At 33.4% G+C, this 5,256-nt stretch overlaps 1 long non-coding RNA gene across 1 annotated transcript; it reads left to right on the top strand.

Moving 5' to 3' along the window:
- The first annotated feature begins 2,053 nt into the window (after positions 1-2,053).
- LOC110225853 lies at positions 2,054-3,304 on the top strand. The gene is made up of 2 exons (XR_002330006.1): positions 2,054-2,346; positions 2,521-3,304. It is a non-coding gene; the product is annotated as an uncharacterized LOC110225853 (long non-coding RNA).
- Positions 3,305-5,256: the final 1,952 nt, after the last annotated feature.

Below are 5,256 nucleotides of genomic sequence, written 5' to 3'. Positions count from 1 at the left end.
CTTCTATTATTTAGTGAACAAAAACAAAATACATCAATGACAGAGTTATTTGAACCAGAGAATCTCCATTTTATACAAGATTTTCAGCTAACATGTTTTGTCTGAGTCACTTTATATATAAAGTTAAGAGCACCATTAACGTGCATTTCTTAGTATAACTCTTAGCAATAAAAATAAAGAAAAATAATATACAGTTAAGAGAAGAAAGAGAGAGAATGTCTAAAAGCTCTTGCATAAGATACATTCTTACAAACTAAAAACACGTACAGCTCTATCAATGGTCTATTTATATTAAAATATTAGATTATAATTGCAAAATTAAAATATTATTATTTTTTGTCTTTTAAGAAATCTCATAACAGACCAACGTTAATTAGAACATGATTATCCATAGTGTCTTAGAAATAAATCTTAGGAATATTTAAGTAATATATTTGTAAAATATGGATCTTAACTATGTTTTTGTTGTTTAGCTAAGAACCTCTCTTAACAATAATGGCTTAATTGGGATTTAATTTTAATCATTTATTGCTAAGATCCAGCTTAAGATTTTCTTAAGAACCTCCCATTAATCATGGTCTTATGGATGCTCTTAGAGCAAGTCCAATGATGTTTCTTAGTGAAATTCTTAGCTTAAAAAATAATTAAAATTAATGAAAACAAGATATTAGACTAAGAATCGTTTCTTAGCTTAGAGTTTTAAGATCATCCTCATTAATGGCTCTTAGGACAAATCTTAAGAGCCCATCAATGAGGATGGTCTAAGATTTGTTAAGGATCTTTGTTGTGTTGTCTTGTGATTGAGTGAAGAAAAAATATAATAGCCAAAAAAAATATTATCCCTTGTATTTTATATTCTGCGACAATTTTTTTCTCTCTCTCTTTCTCGAAGGCCAACGGTGGACCCAATCTCTTCGACTCTCGACCCGTTGAAATGAAAGACAGGCAATCGGGAAATTCGTCTTTGTCTGTCGTTATCGTCATCTCCATCGAAGCTGTTCACCACCGGCGATTTCAATTCATCATATTGGTACCACTTTGGCCAAATCAGAGATTCAAGTGGTCAAATCAGAGAGTTTAGTTCCGATTAGGAAATTGTAATAATTATTAAGTTTTATCAAATAAAAATGTTTATAATATTCTTTTTAAAAATAATATTTTTTATTTAAGAAATCCACTTATGGACTGTACCATTGGACAATGAAAATTTGAAGGATTAAACACAAACTCTTATTTTGAAATTGTCACAATTTATAATTAGAAAAATATTTAAGAGTTTTTTAAGGACTCTACCATTGGACTTGCTCTTAGAGATTTATATCTTTCAATCCATTAGACATCTCATGATGATTGAAATTGGGTTACAAATATTACCAATGACTCAAATTGTGACTTAGATACTCAGGAAGTTTTATATTAAACGGTCAAATGTAACTATGGAATGAAGTAGATCCATTTGACCTATTTAATCAATCATAGCTCAATTACATTAATTATTTAAATAGTGATAGTGTCTTACTCCAAGATTAACTCTGCGTCAACTAAAGCTTTCATCGCTGCCATCTTCTCAGCTGTCCCACCAACCCTACCACACTCAACACAAACTCTTAACCACACAATGAAGTAAGGTCTTAACAGAAGTTGATGCAAGCTCAAATGCTCTAGAGATCATGGTGATGGGCCAAACCGCCAAAAGTGGGTCAAATGATGGAAGAATGGAGATGGAAGAATGGAGATAAGCGCATTGAGTTTTTTTCCAGCTCAAACGAATTTCTTCTTCTCACAACAAAATTCCCCGAGTCATTCTCTATGCAGAGAGAGACTTCCACCCAGCATAGGATTTGAATCATGCGGTGCAACTAAGAGAAAAAGAAGCCAAACAAATGGTAAGTAAACACACAAAAAAATAGTGTTCCTAAAGTATTATCTTACATGAGAGATTAGTTCAAAGAGATGAAAATGACAGGAAGGTAATAGTGACCTACAATAGTAGGCTACAATTTTTTTTTGGAATAAGTTGCAATATAGTACGTTTATGAAACTTAATTTGAAAAGTAGTACAGAGACTATTTATAATTGGAAAAATCCTCATGTTTTACTGTGCGCTACTGTTTGGCTGACTACCAAACCCTCAACAAACTACTTTATTTACAATCATGCCATTGCAACTTATTCCATAAAAGAAGTAGAAGAAATTCTGGTGAGAGACGAAGATGTGTGTGACTGTGAGCTCGATGCCATGTCCGACGGAATATATCCGACGAACTTCGATCCTAAATCGGTTCTTGAAGAATCTTAATATCCCCAATTGTCTTCAATCTCAATGACATCCTCGTCTCTGTTCAGGTACTTGAGCACCATTCTCATCGGCGGCCGAGATTCCGGTTTTTGGTGACAACAGAGCATACCGACGGCGAGAGCAAGCCTTGCCTCTCCTCGTTTTTTGTTTTCTTTTTAACACAATCTTTTGTTATTGTTATTGTTACCTTATTAATGAATCTTTTTTTTGTTAATTTACAGATTTATTCAACGAGCTTGATCGATAAATTCTCAAACTTTGTTTTCTTCAAGATCTATGGCGGAAGAACATCGATGTCAGACATCGGAAAGCAACCGTCTCTGTGTTAACAACAGTGGCTTCCTCGGCAGCTCCGCCACCATGAATCTCTGTTCTAATTGCTACGGCGATCTCTGTCTCAAACAACAACAACAATCCTCCATCAAATCCACCGTCGAATCTTCCCTCTCCGTATCTCCTCCTTCATCATCATCAGAGATTGCTTCCATATCTTCTCCGATCATCCCTCCTCTCCTTAAAACTCCCTCCGTCAAGCTATTTCGATCGAGGTAAAAGCTAACAGTTTCTATTTGGATTTCTTTCTAGTTATTCTGTTTCTGATCTCGATTTGTTGTGATTAAAGAATTTTGTTGGGTTATTCATTGAAATTGCTACTGTGTTCGTGTGAGAGAGGCAAAGTAATTAGAAACTGTTAGACGAAAATATGTAGTTTTTGTTGGAAACGGATCTTTGATTAATCAAATGTAAGAAGAAGTTGAAAGAAGTGTAGAACAAGAATCGTAAGAAGAGAAGAAGAAGAAGAGGAGAAGGAAAAGAAGTCTGTGTCGTGAAGAGAAAAGAGAAGGAAGAAGAAAGAAGAAAAGGGCCAGATGGGCCAGAAATTAATAGAGGCCCAAATGTGTATTTATTTTTTTTTGGACAAAGAAGCCCAAATGTGTTATTGCACACTTTAATATATCAAAGCTCCTAGTAGCACTAAGAGCAACATTATTGGTAGTCTTTTAATATTGGCTCTTAGCATTAGTTTAATATTAAATTTGTAAAGTTTGGAGTTAAGAGATTGTATTTTTGTTTTAAATTTTATGTGTCTCCAATGGTAGTTTTTTAACTTGTGGTTCTTAGGAAAAAAATATCAACATAAAAATAAATTAAATTAACAATTTTAATTAAATATCAATATAAAAATAAATTAAACTAACATGTCACCGTCTTAGGATGGTTTGGGCCTCTTAGTTAAGAGACCACTGTACAGATAAAGACCATTCTACAAGTAGACCACTGTACATATACTGATATAAATCACTGTACAGATACTAATATATACCAATGTGCAGATACAAATATAGACTACTGTACAGATACAATATAGATATAGATATAACCATTGTACAGAAAACCACTGTACAGAAGACCACTGTACAGATATAGATATAGACCACTGTACAGAAGACCACTGTACAGATATAGACCACTGTACAGATATAGACCACTGTACAAAAGACGACTGTACATATACAAATATAGACCACTGTACAGATACAAATATAGACCACTGTACAGATACAGATATAGACCACTCCTTATCATTTTCCACCGCACTCGACTTTTTTTGGCCTTGTGTCGTGTATCTCATGTGTTATAACATGGGTAACTTCAGCATCTAGTTACCGTATTGTTACTGTAATATTTGTAGACTCTTTTTGGTTAGAGTCTTTAGACCCACCCAAACCCATATGTGTTTGATGTATTGGGAAATTATTTGTATACAAGACTTTCCCAACTTTGCCCACAAAAAAAAAAAAAAACAAACAAGACTTTACCAACTTAATTGAATAATGCATTTGACTAAAGAGAGACTTTACCACTGTATTTATACAGTGGTCTATATCTATATCTGTATAGTGGTCTATATCTGTATCTGTACAGTGGTATTTTGTACAATGATCTATATCTGTACAGTAGTCTATATCTGTATTTGTACAGTGGTCTATATTTGTATATGTACAGTGGTCTTTTGTACAATAGTCTATATCTGTACAGTGGTCTATATCTGTACAGTGGTCTATATATGTACAGTGGTCTTCTGTACAGTGGGCTTCTGTACAGTGGTCTTCTGTACAGTGGGCTTCTGTACAGTGGTCTTCTATACAGTGGTCTTCTGTACAGTGGTTTATATCTATATCTATATTTGTATCCGTACAGTGGTATATATTTGTATCTGTACAGTGGTCTATATCTGTATCTGTACAGTGGTCTATATATGTATCTGTACAGTGATCTTTTGTAGAATAGTCTATATCTGTACAGTGGTCTTCTGTATAGTGGTCTCTTAACTAAGAGGCCCAAACCATCCTAAGACGGTGACATGTTAGTTTAATTTATTTTTATATTGATATTTAATTAAAATTGTTAATTTAATTTATTTTTATGTTGATATTTTTTTCCTAAGAACCACAAGTTAAAAAACTACCATTGGAAACACATAAAATTTAAAACAAAAATACAATCTCTTAACTCCAAACTTTACAAATTTAATATTAAACTAATACTAAGAGCCAATATTAAAAGACTACCAATAATGTTGCTCTTAGTGCTACTAGGAGCTTTGATATATTAAAGTGTGCAATAACACATTTGGGCTTCTTTGTCCAAAAAAAAATAAATACACATTTGGGCCTCTATTAATTTCTGGCCCATCTGGCCCTTTTCTTCTTTCTTCTTCCTTCTCTTTTCTCTTCATGACACAGACTTCTTTTCCTTCTCCTCTTCTTCTTCTTCTCTTCTTACGATTCTTGTTCTACACTTCTTTCAACTTCTTCTTACATTTGATTAATCAAAGATCCGTTTCCAACAAAAACTACATATTTTCGTCTAACAGTTTCTAATTACTTTGCCTCTCTCACACGAACACAGTAGCAATTTCAATGAATAACCCAACAAAATTCTTTAATCACAAC

Source organism: Arabidopsis lyrata, assembly GCF_000004255.2.
Source record: "Arabidopsis lyrata subsp. lyrata unplaced genomic scaffold ARALYscaffold_278, whole genome shotgun sequence".
NCBI classification, from domain to species: domain Eukaryota; kingdom Viridiplantae; phylum Streptophyta; class Magnoliopsida; order Brassicales; family Brassicaceae; genus Arabidopsis; species Arabidopsis lyrata.
The sequence above is the reverse complement of the archived record's forward strand: the minus strand, read 5'-3'. Positions and strand labels throughout refer to the sequence as shown.